The following is an 18663-nucleotide window of genomic DNA, read 5'->3' as shown; positions in this document are numbered from 1 at the left end:
CTCTGTAGTTGTTACAACCTTTTCTGTTTCCATGTTTAAAGATTGGTGTGATTACTGCTTTCGTCCAGTCTGTCCCGACTCCCACGCTATTTCAATTATCCTGTGTAGCCATTTAAGACCTGACATTCCACTGTATTTAATGAGTTCCGACTTAATTTCATCCTCCCCAGCCGCTTTATTGCACTACAATCTATTGACCACTTCCTCCATTTACTCAAATGTGATCCTATTTCCGCCATCATTCCTATCCCATTGTACATCGAAATCTGAAACATTACTGATCGTATTTTCACCTACATTGAGCAACTCTTCAAAATATTCCCTCCATCTGCCCAAGGCATCAACAGGATTCACTAGCAGTTTTCCTGACCTGTCCAAAATACTTGTCATTTCCTTCTTACCTCCCTTTCGAAGACTTCTAATTACACTCCAGAATGGTTTTCCAGCAGCTTGATCCAAAGTCTCCAACCTGTTTCCAAAGTCTTCCCAAGATTTCTTCTTGGATGCTATAATTATCTGTTTGGCTTTGTTTCTTTATTCATCATAACTTTCTCTGTCTACCTGAGTTCTAGTATGCAGCCATTTTTGATACGCCTTCTTTTTCCTTTTACAGGCTGCCTTGACTGTGTCGTTCCACCAAGCTGTTTGCTTCATCCTACCTTTACACACCACTGTTCCAAGACATTCTTTGGCCACTTCTAGTACTGTGTCCCTGTACCTTGTCCATCCCTTTCCAATGACTGTAATTGACTACATTCAACTAACTGGTACCTTTCTGAGATCACTGTTACGTACTTGTGCCTGATTTCCTTATCCCAAAGTTTCTCCACTCTTATCCTCCTACATGTGGACCTGACCTCCTGCACTTTCAGCCTCACAATACCAATTTCACTGCAGATTAAATAGTGATCAAAGTCACCAAAGAATCCCCTGAAAACATGTGTGTCCCTCACAGCCTTCCTGAATTCCTGATCTGTTATTATATAGTCAGTGACCGATCTGGTTCCTCTGCCTTCCCAAGTATACCGGCGAATGTTCTTATGTTTAAAAAAGGAGTTTGTGATTACTAAGCCCATACTGGCACAGAAATCCAAGAGTTGTTTCCCGTTCCTGTTGGTCTCCATATCCTCTCCAAATTTACCCATAACCTTTTCATACCCTTCTGTTCGATTTCCAATCCTGGCATTAAAATCACCCATGAGTAGAGCACTGTCCTTGTCCTTTACTCTAACAACTACATCACTGAGTTCCTCATAAAAACTATCCATCTTATCTTGATCTGTCCCTTCACAATGCGAATATACTGACACAATCCCAATTTTCTTGCTAGACACTGTCAAATCTATCCACATCAGTTGTTCGTTTACATACCTTATTGCAACTACGCTGGGTTCCATTTCTTTCCTGATGTAAAGCCCTACACCCCAATGTGCTATTCCTGCTTTGACTCCTGACGGGTAGACCTTGTATTTTCCCACTTCCTCTTCTTTCTCACCCCTTACCCGAATGTCACTAACAGCTAAAACGTCCAACCCCATCTTACTTGCAGCCTCTGCCAGCTCTACCTTCTTCCCAGAGTAGCCCCCATTGATATTAATAGCTCCCCATCTCGTTACCATTCGTTTGTCGAGTCGTATCTTAGGAGTCCCTGGTGTGTCAACTAGAGATGGGACTCCGTCGCCTCCAAAGGTTTGAGGCATTTTGCTCTGATTGTTGCCAGCATCATATTTAAAGTGCCAGGGAAGCAGGTTACTAGCCTTACTTGCCCCGAGTCCCATTGGGTCTTACCCCTAACGGTTGAGGGACTAACCGGTGGATTTGGTAGTCTTTGTCGTCTGAGCACAAAGGTGACCACAACTCAGAATATGTCCGAGATGCCCAGCCTTATTCCAAAGTAACTGGTATCCCGACTGTCAGAACCACTTACTTGGCCACTCATACGTTGCCTGTGGTTCATGAACTAGGAAATGACAACAGGAACCCACACCATGAATCACTTAAGTATCGACAAAACAATAAATATGAAACCACGGTGTTCACTTTAGGAGATTATTTTTGAAAGCATTAATATATATTTTCTAATTTCAGTTTTTACTCATTGCAGTTTGGAAACAAGTAGGTGACATATTTTGCAAACATGTTTATTACATTTTCAACGCAATATATTTGTTTTATTGTCTTTGTGTAAGAGAGACTTCTGCCCACTTCTCCCAACTGTGGCAAGATTATGAGAACGTCTTTCCTCTGTAGTGGATTTCTTATCAAATCGCAGGACACGCAACCAATTACAGAACGTTTCATTGGACATGATTGCTCGAAATACATTTCTCCCTTTATCCTTATCCCACTAACTTCGAGAAATGACATTGCGCCACTTAGCTCAGTATCGTTCTCTGAGGCTGACACGATGTAAACATGAAGGCCACATGATCAGAAAGTCTTTTCTGCATGCAAATGATCATTGCTTGATACAACAGTTTGCATTTTACTTAAGGGGGGTAGAACGTCAAACGGGCCGACTTGGAGCAGGAGAGGCATCGCAGGACATTTTAATTTCCAGTGTCTATACTTTTACAAATAAATTCATAAAACTTTATCAGCATCGCCAGGAAGGATTCAGGATTCACACGCATTGCAGTGGAAGTTCGAAAACATAGCAAAATAAATTTTTTTACGTGCGAAATGTCATCATTTTTTCACTTACTAATGGCTGCATTTGTTGCTATAGGTACACTTTTCTTCAGAAGTTAGAGAAATTCTTCGATGAATTTTGCACAGCATACATACCATACTCACAGGTGTATGAAACTTTAGAATTTATTTAATTTATGAAAAAAAACTGTTATATTTTAAACTTCATGTTTAGTAAAACACAAATTTTATAGTTAATGGCCTCAATTTTTGCCACAGTTTTTAATAGATTTGGAAAATTCTAGAGTTTCATACATCTTTACCGAGCGAGGTGGCGCAGTGGTTAGCACACTGGACTCGCATTCGGGAGGACGACGGTTCAATCCCTCATCCGGCCATCCTGATTTAGGTTTTCCATGATTTCCCTAAATCGCTCCAGGCAAATGCCAGGATGGTTCCTTTGAAAGGGCACGGCCGACTTCCTTCCAAATCCTTCCCTAATCCGATGAGACCGATGACCTCGCTGTTTCGTCTCTTCCCCAAACAACCCAACCCAACCCAACCCATACACCTTTAAGTATGGTTTGAATGCTGTGCAAAAGTCATCGAAGAATCTCTCTTACTTCTGAAGAAATGTGTACCTATAGCAACAAATGCTGCCAATAGTAAGTGAAAAAATGATGAAATTTCATATGTAAAAAAAAATTACTTCGTTATGTTTTCGAACTTACACTGCAATGAGTGTGAATTCTGAATCCTTCCTGGTCATGGTGACAAAGTTTTATGAATTTATTTGTATAAGTATAGACAGTGGAAATTAAAATGTCCTGTGGTGCCTCTCCTGCTGCGAGTCGGCCCGTTTCACGTCCTACCCCCCCCCCCCCCCCCCTTAAGCAGATTTTTTTTCCGTGCATGTAAATAAGGAAATAAACTAGATATCGTTTGATAGTTTCATCACCCATTCTCACTAGAATCATTACGCTAGACAGCCTTATCCATCCAGACTGATTTAAAATTGTCTTCTTCACAAGCTGGAGGTCTTGGTTTCGACCTCTCTGTTTTTGCGATTGTGTGTGTGTTCTCTGGATAAATCAGAAGAAAACGTTAGATTTTAAGTTAATGTGTGTTATATACTTAAAGAAGTTGACCATATTTCTTGGACCCGAGAATCTCGATTAACCCTGCTGTTCAGTACGACCTGAAAGAAGTTTGTTCTTCTGTAACGATTTCATATGTATGTGCTGGTATTCGAAAATTAATGACTTTGTTTCTCTATACGTTACACATAAATAAAGGTTCAAATGCAGGAAAAAAAGCTTTCTCCCTCTTGATATTGCTTAGTTTATTAAACTTAGGCCTCTTGGATCTATATGACACGATTGTTTAAAAATTCACAGCATACACAAAATAACATTAGCAGCAAAACGTTATTTATACATGTCTGAAATCCACTTATAATGTCTCTGCTTGCTTATTGTTAAAATGTGTGAACTTGCGCAACAAGACAGGTCGCTTTATAATTTTCAGTTATCAAATCGTTATTGCCACCAGAATGTTTGATCAACTGTTTGGTGCTGACACACTGAACAAATCTTACGTAGTAATTTCTGTGCAGCTGTTATGACGAAATGATTTCTTTCTGGCGAGCAGGTGGAATTATTAGTAAATACACCTGACAGTGAGGAGAATATCTCTGAAGAAGAAAATCACACCAGCGATGACACTGTTCATCCTACATCTGACACAGAAGACGCTTCAGGAGTTAATACATCATATGCCAATGTGCAATCAGTACAGGAGCTTCAGCTAAAACACGAAAATAACACTTGCAATTTACAACCTCTTCTACCAACTGGAAGAGCATCCAGTGCAAACGTTATGAAACTGACTCCTGGCGTTAAAAGATGTACTTGATGTACTATACCCATATTAACTGATAAAAAATCTTCTTTTAAAACTCCTGTGAGCAATAATATTGAGAAATGCTAATATTGAGGATCAAAAAGTTTATGGTGATGGCTGGAAAGAATTGGATCAAATTACACTTGAAGCTTATATTGGTTTGTTATCAATGGGTAGTATGTATAAATCATATGGTTCTTCATTTGTGTCGCCATATAGTTTGTAGTTGCTTTACAGTTCTTGAGGGTGTTTTTGTTCTATCATTACAACTACAAGAAGTGCGTGTTTTTCTCATGTGACACATTTCACTTTGTTGAGATAAACCATCATCTGTGGCCTGTAATTAAAGATACTTACAATTCGATTTGTTTTTAATTCACAATAAAAAAAGATCAAGAAAACGCACCAAGTTTTCTAGACAAAAGCATAAGAAAAAACAGTCACAAACAGTCTGACACATACAGAAAACCCAGCAATCAGATTCATGTTAAACAGACTGAACAGGATTCCACTGAACACTTCTGATTACCAAAAAGAGTTGGCCATTATAGAACAGATAGCATTCAAAATTGACACAAGGGAACAATAGTACACAAACTGAACAGAAAAATTAAGACACAAATAATAAAAAAGCTAACCAAACCATACTAACATATACAACCTGCACTGACACAATTGGCACACAATGAGCTATCATAACAAATTCAAGCATAAAATGGGTAACATATGCAAAAAACAAGCCATAATTATGCTTACAAAACAAACAACTCAATACGAAATCAAATGGTTCAAATGGCTCTGAGCACTATGCGACTTAACTTCTAAGGTCATCAGTCGCCTAGACCTTAGAACCAATTAAACCTAACTAACCTAAGGACATCACACACATCCATGCCCTAGGCAGGATTCGCACCTGCGATCGTAGCGGTTGCTCGGCTCCAGATTGTAGCGCCTAGAACCGCACGACCACTCCGGACAGCAATACGAAATCACACCTCAAAACCGAAATCAAAACCAGATAGATAACAACAATCTGGTATCTATCAGCTTAGTTGCTGACATTATGGAAAAATATATATTGGAACCACTGACACAACATTTGACACAAGGTATAAAGAAAGAATCATAGCATTGAAATACAGTACAAATCATTTATCATTTGCAGATCATCTAAAATGGGAATACTACAGGCAAAGCAATATTGAGAAAGATATGAACATTATAAGAATCAGTAAAGACCAATGCGTCCTCTCTTTCCCAGAAAATTTCCACGTGCACAAAGTATTAACACAAAATAAACAGTTGTTCAATGACCAAATAAATATTGTAAACCAGCCACTATACAAAATAACTGAAAAAGAACATGAAAGGGAAAGGAGCCTTTTCCTTCCTTCACCCTCTCCCACCCACCACCCAGCCCTTCCGCTCCACACCCCTCCCATCCTGACGATTTCATTTCACTTCCTCCAACTCGCTTTCCATCACACTACCTTACACCTATGTCCACTCATTTTTGCTTCTCTCTGCCCCACCTATTCACCACAGCAAAAAAGGAAAAAAAAACATTTTTACACATATTCATCCTTAGATCACTGTTTACAGAGATGTCAGATACATCAGTATACATTTAAAATTCCACCTGCAGTGCAAATTACAGTCTGAGCACATATTATGTCAGTATACATTTGCAATTTCAGCTAGAGTGCAACATACAATTTGAGGACATACACGGTTATTTTACAATAGGTTTACACATATATGTAAAATTATTAATGAAAAAAGTAAAACGAAGTATTTAATATTAATTTAATTTACTACATATATACAGTCAGTTTCAGCTTCTGCTGCAATGGGTGAAAAAATTCTCATGTTCCCAAGTTATTGCTTTAGCACTGAAAAATCTTTCTAACTCTTTTGGACTGGTCTCTCAAAATATTCTTTAACACTTTAGAAACATGCTGTTTTTAAGTTCTCCTTAGTTTTGATTTCAAAATTTGCAGTGCTTCCATTGTTTTTAAAGTGTTTGATAATCTGTTGTGTAATACACATTTTGCTTTAGTACAGTCTTTAGCAGCCAATTATAGTCAGCTACTGTTGATGTGACAGTCATCTTCTTTTACTCCTGTGCTGTAATTGTGTAATTCTCTGTTTAGCATCAGTGTAACAGTTAATTTGATATACATGATACTTTCAAATATGAACACAGAGAGCATGGCTATAAGTTTATATTCTTTGGATTTGGTTTTTCAAGACTCTCTTGACAATAGCCTTCCACTATATCTGATTGCCTTTTTTTTCTTTTTTGCAGTTTCAGCAGTCTGTTCATATGCGTATTTGCTGCCCTACCCCATATCATCATATAGTATGACAGAAACAGATGAATTAGTACATAGTACTTCTTTGCCAGTGTGTCTACATTAACTGTGTAACACATTTTCATCGTTAAAAATACACTGCCCCTTATTTCTGTACAATTTTCCCGAGTCATAAGTGTGTCTTTTGTCAATCCCATGCAGTTGCAGCTGTCAACTTTTGTTAGCAATGTGCCCCAAAGTCTTATATTTAGCTTCTCTACCTTTGTTGTTCTCTTTGCAATTATTTTCATATAGGTTTTGTTTTCATTTACAAATTGTTTGTTTTCACTTGAATATTCATTTGCCCTTTCTATGTCTGTGATAGCTTCTGTTTGTAAATCATTTATTAAGCTGCTACTTACAAGAAGGATATATGATCTGCATATATGTCTACATTTCCTTTTATTGATGCTGCCACATCATTTACATAGTTTACAATATAAACATTAGTAGACCAAGTACTGACTCTGTGCTACCCTGTACTTTACCAAAAAGGTTTCCATATTATTGTTTATATTGTATCTTAGTTCTTCATTTTGTTCTCTGTTTTCTATAAATGAGTTTATTGCATTAGTTTCTTTACCTATGATACCATTTCCATACAGCTTATCTAACAGTGTTGTATGGCATATTCAGTGAAAGACTTTTGAGAGAGCAAGAAATATGCTTAAAACTTCCTTTCATTCTTCCAAAGCTCTGATTATATATGTCCTGAAACTTGCTGTAGTTGTTTCAGTAGATCTCTCTTTTCTAAATCCATGCTGTGCTTCATTCAGGATATTTTGTTTTCCTATGAAATTTTTAACTCTATTTTAATAGATATTTCGACAAGTTTCGATAAGGTGGGTGTAACTGTTATAGGTCTGTAGTCCCCAGGATGCCCCTTGCCACCACCTTTGCAAATTGGCTCTACTTTACTCTTTCTCAGACATGTAGGGAACAGTCTCTTCTTCGTTATCAAGTCTGGTAAGAAGGTCAGAAGCTTAACTAGATACTGTGAGCAGTGCTTGATTAGTTTTGTAAATATTCCATCTGTGCCCTCTGTGTCTTTGTTTTTCAGCGATCTTAATATATTTGTAACCGCTGTTTCATGTGTTGGAAATAGGAATAGACATTCTGTTATTTCTGGTGGAGCTATATTACTTGGCCAATTCTTCACTTTGTTTCATTAGCTTGAGAACTATATTTACATTATAATGATTTAGAGTGGAACACATTTCAATCAGTTCTTTCTGTTGTGCTATAAATACTAGTTTCCCACTTTCTGTCTTATTTGATTAATTCCTGTTTGTATATATATGTACTCAGACAGTCTTAGAAATGAAACTTCCTGGTAGATTAAAACTGTGTGCCAAGTGAAAATTTCATCTGTGTTAGAAATATTTGATGAAGTTCCTATTTGATGTTTCTAATAGCTCTATTTTGCATGCCTTATCATCTTTCTGTATTCTCTCTTCTTTTGCCCCTGCATTTCACAGTCTGCTTGACTATTACATTTCCTGTACCTTTCGATTGATACCTGTAAGTCTTCTCCAGCATTCTTGATCTCTCTGTCATCAATTTCTTCCTATGCTAACATTTATCTTTCTTTTGATCTTTGAAGAAGCTATGTTTATGTGGTGCCTTAAGGCTACAATAAAACTTTTTCAGCTTTCTTCTACATCACTGCTATATACAGCATTCCGGTCTTCTGATCTGCATAACATTTCTAATATGTTGAGCTTTTCGGCAGTTGTCAGCCGACTCTCTACAACTACATTTCCAGTTCCAGATTTCTTATTCTGTAGCTCAATTAACTGACCATGGTGATCTCAAATGAGTGTGTTTATTTAAAAGTACATTTGCAAAAGCAAGATCTACTATTGTGTCTGATGATTCAGTGCTCCTTAATGGACTATTTACGTGCAGCTACATGTTATAATTATTTACAACATCACGAAAACATTTTGTACACATACTCCCTTTCGATGTATTTATATTTAGGTCACCAGCAACTACTAAGTGTGGTAATTCTTTAATAACTTTGTTGAGTAGTACTGATACTTCAAGATCTGTTAGGAAAACTTTTGTCCTAGAGCTTGGAGAGTGATACAGACCTAACACTAGACATTTGTTCTTTCCAAAATTTGTTTGAATTGCTGCTGTTTCAAAACACATTTCTCTCCAGTTTGCAACTGGCCATACAACACATTTACTTATTGTACTAATCATATACAGTGCTAACCTAGGACTTTTGTGTTTAATTCCGCAAAAATATGATACTCTATTATAACGCTGTAAATTATACATTTTTATTTCATTTTCATTCAGTCCTTGATCTGTCATTATGAAGATATTTGGTATCTCTGCAGCAAGTAAAACGTCTATCTCCTTTGCTTTTTTTGCATAATACTGAACATTTTGTTGAAATATTTGGAACTCAAATTAGTGTCAGCTTCTTTTCTATGTTCTGTTTCATTTCTTTTTTTACGTGTTGATATCAGAATTCCTGGTCTTTCAGCTGTGTAGCTTACTCCCTTTAAACTTAAAAGGGCTTGGTGCCTAGAAGAGTCTATTACACAGAAATATTGGTAATTCTCCGAGTTAATAACTCTTTATCACAATATGTTTCAGGTGTATAGTGTTGCCCATTATGTTATCTTTAAGCCCAAACTGACACTAATTTTGAAACTTTTACTGAGCCCCTTTGTTTCCATTTTTCAGCTCTAAACATGTTATGGTTAGGAAAGTCTTTTGCAGGAAATTAATGACAATTTCAGCAGCTATCCCACTTTTGGCTTTGCTCAGATGTAATCATGCTCTTTTTTTTTACCATACAGGATTCCTTGCTCGTCTCCAGTACCTACTACTGTCGTGATTCTGCTTTAGGGTCTGGCATTTCCAAATGCAACATAATTCTACTATAGTGAGCCTACATTCTGGTTGGTGCTTAATAGTGCGCTTTTGTACGAAAGCTTGTGTTATTCAGACACATTGTCAACGTATTTTTTCCTTCAGTACTCCTGAAGTCTTTTGCTTCATTGCCAAAGGGTACATTTCGTTTCCTTTTCCTGTGTAAATCTTGGAATGGTGCCGCTGCATTTTCTGCGGTTTTCGTCACTGGTATTTGCAAAATTGTTTGAATTATGTGGATCGTAACATTGGTTTATTTTTGTTTCATTCGATAGTTTTGGAGCGTGTTTTTGTTTACTTGGAAAGTTATTTGAACATATAAAGTCACTACATACATTGTGTTAATATTCGTGGGTTGTTTCTTACTTACATTTGAACTGCATCCACCTCTATCGTTTTGTTGTTGGCTATTAGTTAAATATCTGGAGAAATCACTTGCGGAGACGTAACGAACTGTTTTCTCAGATTTTTGATGTTTTGAGAGCTTTGATGCACAATATTTCATTTGATTACTATGTACACTTTGGTTGTCTAGCTCACCAATTTCCGTTTTTTGTTTCATAGGATCACTTTCCACACACTTCACGCTGTTTTCAGGGGTTTCTTAACTTCGTTTTACGGAACACTTTGACGGCTGTAGTAAATATTTCTCTTATCTTACGACTAAATTGAGAATTATATCCAGCTTTGCATCTATTGCTGGGCTATCGTTTGCTAGTTTACTTGTTGTCTCGACATGATTTTGTACTAACTCCAGTAAGCTGATGCAACTGTTAATATAACTTTATAATTTTGTAGGTTCCCATGTTTTCATTCCACAGAAAAGTTCGATACCCAATCTCTTCTCGAAGGCTCCACAACGAAACTTAATCCTGTCTTTAAAACGTTTCACATCACGGGATTCACCGTTACTAAGGCCTACACGATCAATGTGGTAGGATTTTCTACACCACAATCCACACACAAAAGTTATTCCCTGCTTTTAATTGTTTTTTATTTTGTACTTTACACTTGAATTACTATCGTTACTTGCCGTCCTCACTATTCGTTCATTACACTTACACAGTTTATAAATATACAGCAACATAATTAAATAGAATAACACACATATAATTAACTAGAAGACAATGTATTGGTCACAAACAAACTAATGGTAATATTGGAGACACTACAAAATACAATACACACTTAGAAGTATACAAATTAACATTAAACAATGGTGTACGAAAAAGTGTGCTGTGTAAAACAAAACAAAAAATTCACAGTTCTGCAAAGCAGAGAAAAGTTAGACTACAAGTGTCAGAGTCTAATGAAGAAAGAAACTGAAGATTTGTTAGCAGACGGTATTGTCTGATGTAAGAGAGAAACCGACAGAAATTACAGTAAGTAAAAACACACATTGTTAATGATCTGTTTATCGATTTAAAAACAAATTAAACTGTAAATATCTTTGATTACAGTGGACTGATAATGCTTTACCTCAATAAAACGAAACGCCTGCGATCAGAAAAACACGCCTTTTCTCGTAGTTGTACAACAGAACAGAAATATATTCAGGAATTTTTAAGAAACTACGACCTTATGGCCACACAAATGAAGATTTTAATGACCCCTTGCCAAGCATTCTCAGTTGACTTCTATTACCAGGTCAAGAAGATTCGTTTTAATCGGTATAAAACTGTTAAAACCATCAAATATAATAACAAGCGTAAACGTAATGATCTGATGCCAAAATAAATAAATGTAATAATGAAAAACACTTAGAAAACAGCAAAAGTAGCCAGCCAAGCTTCTTAAAACACCTGGCTGTAACACGAAATTAAGTCACTATATACGAAAAAACAGATGGTAAACCAAGAATTATGCGAAGTTCACCTTCAGATAGCATGAAAATTAAATAACCCTATAATTTTCGCTTCCATCAGGGAAAACGACGAACGCTGCGCTTGCACAGCAATAAACAAAATGTGAGTAAAGCAAAATAAGAAAATTGCAAATCTCAAATTGCACCACACAAAGCCCCACACCAACAAACACATTCACACAAACTATTTCTAACGAAGGGTGGGCAATTTTACAGATATACTTCTAAATGGAAACGAACAACAGTTCTTAGAAAAAGGTTTAAAACACTGTGTTAACTCATTAGCACATGAACAACTAATAGAAGATCTAGTTATGGAATCTGAATACATTTTCTCTACAGAAGGAAAGAATGACAACAGTAATGAAATACAGGGCTAACTGGGGTATCAGTAACAGGAGAAATTAAAAATATAGCAACACAAATTTAAAAAACAGTAATTTCAATAACAATAGTGTTCAAACAAAACTTAAAAATCTAAAGAAAAAACTGAAAGCGTAAAACATCACTATAATAAACTCTGAAAAAGGTAACACTGTTGTCTTCAAGAAAACAAAAGAATACATAGAAAAACATTCATCAGCAAAAACAACACAGAAAAGTTAAAATCACACCCAACTGACAGATTTCAAACACATGTTAAAAACACCCTCAAAACCATAGTGTATACATTTACAGACAGGGAGAAACAAAGATTTATACAAAGAAAAAAATTCTTGAGCCCACAACATAAGATGTCCACCTAAGGTTCATGACGAAAATTACCCTGTTCATTCGATAGTTAACTTCAGAGCAGGTCCCACATACCTCTTAGGAAGACAAATGCAGTCGCATTTGATAGAACTATGTCACTCAGCTAGTAGAACACACAGAGACATTAAAATACTTGGCACAGCAACACAGATCTCCTTTGATGTACGAAGTATTTACAGCTGCATCCCTGTTAATGAAACCATAAAACTGATTGAAGAGAGCCTGAAAACACACAACGAGCTACCTCGTGAACACACACTGATAAAGCAATAAAATTACTACTGTTAGTAACAACAAAATTATTTAGAATTCAGTCAAGAATAGTACACAGAAGAAGGTTTACCCATAGAGTCGCCTATTTTAGGAATATTCGCCAACATTATCATGAATCATACAGAAATATTAATATTTAAAGACATAATAACAATGGAAAGCTATATGTCATCTACTAGTACAGATACATTCATGACATAATAGGTATGGCAAATGAACCTAAATATAGAAAACAGCAACTACATAACGACATAAATACTACAGACAAAACATAAAGTTCATAATAAAAGAAGAACAAGAAAACACTCTTAACTTTCTAGACATAATCGTAAGAAAACTATCATGAACACACATTTGACAGTCACGAGTACACATTTGACATTTACAGAGAACCCACAACAAGTGACACTATCATAAATGCAACCTTAAACCAAACACAGACTCAGAAAAAGGCTGTAGTCAGGTGCTTGTTAAACAGGCTGAATGGGATACCCCTAAGCATTTCTGATTACCAAAAACAGCTGGCAATTATAAAAAAGACAGCATTAAAATGGACACAAAGAAACAATAATACGCAAACTAAACAGAAAAATGAAGACGCAAATAATGAAAAAAGCTAACCCAACCTCACTAAGCCATACAACCTGCAGTACCACAAAAAATGGCACACAATGACCTACCATAACAAATTCAAGCATGGAATGAGTAACATATGCAAGTAACAAGGCATAATCATAGCTTACAAAACAAACAACTCAGTACGAAAGCACATCCCAAAACCAAAATCAGATAACAACAACCTGATGTTTATCAGTTCAGTCGCAGAGATTGTGAAAAAACGTACAATGTAATCGCTGGCAGGACATTTGGCAAAAGATATAAAGAATAAATCAGAGCAATGAATTACGGTACAAACCATTCATCATTTGCAGATCATCTAAAATAGTAATACCACAGATCAAGCAATATTGAAAAAGATATTAAGATCGCAACAATTAGTAACGACCGACACCTCCTCCCTTTCCATGAAAATTTCCATATACACAAAGCATTAACAAAAAATAAACAATTGCTCAAAGACCAAAGAAATATCGGAAACCATCCACTATATAAAATAATCGAAAAAATCCCATGAAAAGGAAAATATCCTTTTCCATCCATCACCCTCTCCCGCCCAGCACCCTGCCCTCCCAACTTTATTTCACTTCTTGTTCCTCACCTTTTTCTCCAACTAACTCTCCACACAATCATGCCCTTTATGTCCACTCATCTTTGCTTCTCCATCTTCCATGTATTCACCACAAAAAACAACTCCATCACAATTCCTCTTCATTAGTCTTACATGGTATATAAACACATAGTAACGTAATTAAATAGCATAATACCTATATAATTAACTACAAAGAAGTATAGGTCAAAATCAAACTAGCGGCAATATTGGCAACACTACAAAACGCAATAAACATGTAGAGGTACACACATAAACATTAAACAGTGGTTACGTAAAAGTGTGCTGTGTAAAACGTGAAAAACGCATAGTTCTGCAAAGAAGCGAAAAATTATGCTACAAGTATAAGTGTCTAATGAAGAAAGAAACCAAAGACATGCTAGCCGACAGCATTTCCTGATGTAGGCGAGAGACCAAGCAGAAATTACAGTAAATAAAAACTAAAAAACTGATAACGTACTGTTTTTCGATTTAAAAACAAATCAAATTATAAATATCTTTCATTACAAATCACTGAAGACGCTTTGTCTCAATAAAGTAAAAAAGCAACTGGTGAGAAACACTTGCATTTTCTTTAGTTGTAACGGCGGAACAAAAATACTCACAGATCGATGGTGTTTCAACAAAGAGTCTATGAGATCCAGAAAGATGCAGAGCCATCTTTCTTGCTGTTGTGTCACAATACGATTCCGTTACCACACGTGTTATGCTTGAGTGACAAATCCGATTGAAGAGCATGAAGAGACAAGAGTCCTGTGTGAAAAGTGGGTGGAAATACTTTCTAAATTCTTGCACAAATGTAACCGAAGATGAGTAAATAGAACATAAATTTAAAACCATAATAACTCTTAAAAACTTACTACTGTTGTGCCCTTAAAAAACAACCGGGTCATATGACCCGAAAGAGCATATTATGTGTATAGCTTTCTTAAGAACTGTAACAAGGTTAAATAAATAGCTCCCCGCGCGCTTTCACACTCAAATGTTGACAAGTTGCATTACGAACCGCCGCTTGTAACAATCGTTTGTCATCGTTCTTGCTGTCTCAGTTAACACAAAGGTGGCTTCACTGATGGTGGTGGTAATTTCCTATGGGACCAAACTGCTGGGGATCATCGGTCCCTAGGTTTGCACAATACTTAATCTAACTTAAACTAACTTACGCTAAGGACAACACACACACCTATGCCCGAGGGAGGACTCGAACCTCCGATGGTGGGATCCCCGCGAACCGTGGCAAGGCGCCTAAGACCACGCGACGAAGTTGGCCTCAAAAGATTCGGTTTCACAAGACTACATGTTTTATTAGAATGGCGATAGAAAATTACCCATCCAAACTAAAAGTTTACTATTTGTGGTTCATGTAATTAACGGCATGGGTCTCCCTGGGACGGTTAGCTCTGCTATCCGCCCACTCGCTCCCTTATAGAGGGATAACGAACCTGCACGTGTTGGAGATCTGGCTTCTTTTTAAATTGCGAGATCATGCCAAATCCTTCAATTTTCAAAAGGACGGAGCGCTATCACATTGGAACCGGTATGTGAGAGCACTGGGGTGAAACTCGTACACGGTCTTTCGTTAATATGACCTCGGTTCGCTGCCAGCCGCGCTTGGAGTGCTTCAATTTTATCGGTCTTTCATTGTCTCATTTTCTCACTGTATGATTTAAAGTCTTCCATATTTGCGTTTGTTTCGTAGCAAACAGAAACTCGTTTCATCGCATTGTGTTTCTAATTATGATTTCTCGTATGTACTGCATGCACTCTTTGAATTGCATTGTAAACATGTTGATCGTATTCTACGTGATTTCTGCTCGCATCCGTAATATTGAGTATAGCAGATAATTCCATATTTGTTTTTGTTTCATATAAAAGGAAAGCTGGTTTCGTTGCATGTTCTTCTATAGACGTACATTTGTTACTCCTTCCGAATTAGTGTGAACTACTAGATTTTAAAGTATAGTAAGTGTATTGCTCTCTTTCTGCTTTCACTGCCGCTGCGTTATACCTACATTTCACAGTGATTTGCACGGTATGGATGTATGTGTAGATGAGTATACATTGTAGCCTTAGTGACTAGAGCATTCTTTCTTGCAAATGCTAACACTGCAACAATATACTCCGATCAGAATGGCAAAATGATTGACAGTTGAGCACGGTAGCAGGCTATATTGCCGATTCTCGTTTGTGTGTCCATACAATACGGCTGCAGCAGCAACAGCTTCACGCTTCCGTTCTGGGTACTTCAACACGGTGCCAGTTAACGTGCACTACTGAGTTTTCTTAGCAGACTGGTAATAGACTTATCACTTTTCTGTGTAGTTTCACAACTAGTTTAGGACGTTCTATTGCGTGAAATAAGCACGCACGACACAGAAACAACGCAACCACCGAAAACGAATCTCAATGTTACCTTGTTGGCCGTTAGCTTAATGTGCAATTGACCATGAAACCTGCCACCTCAGGTACAAGAGCGATATGAAAATGTTAAAAAGAAGTGAAACCACGATCATGAGCATTTTCTGTTTGGTTGTTGCTACGCTGTCATGTGAATATGTAGCTGTCATTCACTTTTTTATTCTGGTGCAGGTGTAGGTACGTAAATATTTTCACAGATCTACATCTCCACTGCGTCTACATTTATATTTTGCGAACCCTTGTGAAATGCAAGGCAGAGGGTATGTCCCACTGAACCAGTTATTAGGGCATTTTCCCGTTCCATTCACGTATGAAGCGCGGGAAAAATGACTGTTTAAATGCATCTGTGTGTACTGTAATTAGTCTTACCCTCATCCCTAAAGAGGCGATATGTAGGGAGTTGTAGTGTATTCCTACACTCATCATTTAAGCTGGTTCTTAAAATTTTGTCAGTAGACTTTCTCTGGATAGTTTCCATCTATCTTAGAGTCTGCCAGCTCAGTTCTCTCAACATCTCATTGAGACTTTCGCGCGGGTCAAACGAACATGTGACCAGTCGTACTGCCCTTCTGTGTATACGTTCGATATCTCGTGCTAGTCCCATATGGTATGGGCCCCGCACATTTGAGCGATATTCCAAGAGTGTTTCGTCAGTATTCTAGCAGTAAACCGAAGTCTGCTACTTGCTTTATCCCCAACTGATCTGTATTATCGTTCCACTTCATGCCTCTATTACGTGTTACAACCAAGTACTTGTAATCTGTGACTCACTAAAATCTGTTAAGTGCACAGTTTTACAGGTTCCAACTGTGACTCACTAATATTGTATTCATAGGATACTACATTTTTCGATAAGTGAAGAGCACAATTTTACATTTTTGAACTTTTAAAGCAAGCTGCCAGACATTACATCACTCTGAAATATTATCAAGGTCCAAATAATTGTACAGCTTCGTTCACTCTTTATGTCGCTGAACGTAACTGCATCCTCTGCAAAAAGTCTGATGTTACTATGGTTGTTGACTACAAGATTGCCTGCCGCTGCAGCCGAGTGGTTCTAGGAGCTTCAGTCCGGAATCGCGTTGCTGCTATGGTCGCAGGTTCGAATCCTGCCTCGGGCATGGATGTGTGTGATGTCCTTAGGTTAGTTAGGGGACTGATGACGTCAGATGTTAAGTCCCATAGTGCTTAGAGCCATTCAAACAATTTTTTTTTTTACTACAAGATTATTACTATACAACATGAACGGCACGGCACCCAACACACTTCCCTGAGGTACACCCCAAGTTACTTCTACAGTTGAGAATGACTCATCATTCAAGATAACCTGTTGCGTCCTCCCTACCAGAAAGATTTCGTCAGATGCACCATATGATCGTACTTTTGGTAATAAGCGTAGTTGTGGTACTGATTGCGTCAAATGCTCTCGGAAATCGAGAAATAGTGTATCTACCTGACTGTCTTGATCCGTGGCTTTCAGAATGTCAAGTGAAAAAAGTGCGAATTGTGTTTAACATGACCTGTATTTGCGAAATCCTTGCTGGTTGGCATGAAGCTCATTATGTTTGAGCGCAGAATATGGTCTAAGATTCTACAACAAATGGATGCCAAGGATACTGGACGGTAGTTTTGTGGATTACTACAGTCACCCTTCTTGAAGAGACCTGTGCTTTCTTCCCACCATTGGGCACAGTTTTGTTGTTTGAGGGATATACGATAGATTTTAGTTAACAGAGGGGCTAACCCAGCTGCGAATTGGATGTAAAATCCGAGAGGGATTTCGTCGGGCCCTGGGGCTTTGTTCATTTTTAACGATTTCTAATCGCCAATGACGCTAATATCTATTTCACTCATTTTTCCAGTGGTGCGAGAATAAAGTCGGGGCAAAACCCCTGGGCTTTCCTTTCTTAAGGAACATTTGAAAACAGAGAGAATCGTTTCTCATTTTGTTTTGCTTCTCTCGAGCTTAGTTCCAATCTCATCCATGAGTGGCTGGAAACTAACAGCCTTTACTAATGACCAGAACTTCCTTGGGTTCTGTGGAAGATCATTTGACAGTATTCTTCTACGGCAATCATTGAAGGCTTCATTCAGTGCTCTCTTGACTGCCAAACACGTTTCATTCAGCGTCTCTCTATCCATAGCTCTAAGCTTTGTTACATTCCTATTATGCGGTAGCCTCCGTTTCTTTAAAATTTTCTTTGCAATGAATGTATTCCGTAGAGGGTCCTTTCCCGCATGAGCTGTTCTACTGGTTGCATTTCTGTCCAGTGCATGGTCAACAATTCTTTTAATCTTCAGCCATAATTCCTTTATATGCTCCTCTCCTGAGCTAACATTCTATCAGA

The 18663-nt window shown here is 37.5% G+C and overlaps 1 protein-coding gene across 5 annotated transcripts in view; it reads right to left on the bottom strand.

Annotated features, from left to right (window-relative positions):
- Positions 1 to 18663, bottom strand: part of LOC124759419 (solute carrier organic anion transporter family member 74D-like) — a 225265-nt gene that overhangs the window by 178871 nt on the left and 27731 nt on the right. For 2 of the 5 annotated variants that reach the window (XM_047249093.1, XM_047249095.1), the window contains exons 2-3: positions 14503 to 14650; positions 12451 to 12583 (exon numbers count right to left, since the gene is read on the bottom strand). The exons of 1 other annotated variant lie outside the window; for it this stretch is intronic. The gene's annotated coding sequence lies outside the window, so the exon portion shown is untranslated. The remainder of the gene's footprint in view (positions 1 to 12450; positions 12584 to 14502; positions 14651 to 18663) is intronic. 2 more of the 5 variants (XM_047249092.1, XM_047249094.1) reach the window with 1 other exon arrangement.

This window comes from Schistocerca piceifrons, chromosome 1 (genome assembly GCF_021461385.2).
Source record: "Schistocerca piceifrons isolate TAMUIC-IGC-003096 chromosome 1, iqSchPice1.1, whole genome shotgun sequence".
In the NCBI taxonomy this organism is placed as follows: domain Eukaryota; kingdom Metazoa; phylum Arthropoda; class Insecta; order Orthoptera; family Acrididae; genus Schistocerca; species Schistocerca piceifrons.
This window is presented reverse-complemented; position numbering and strand designations above follow the sequence as displayed.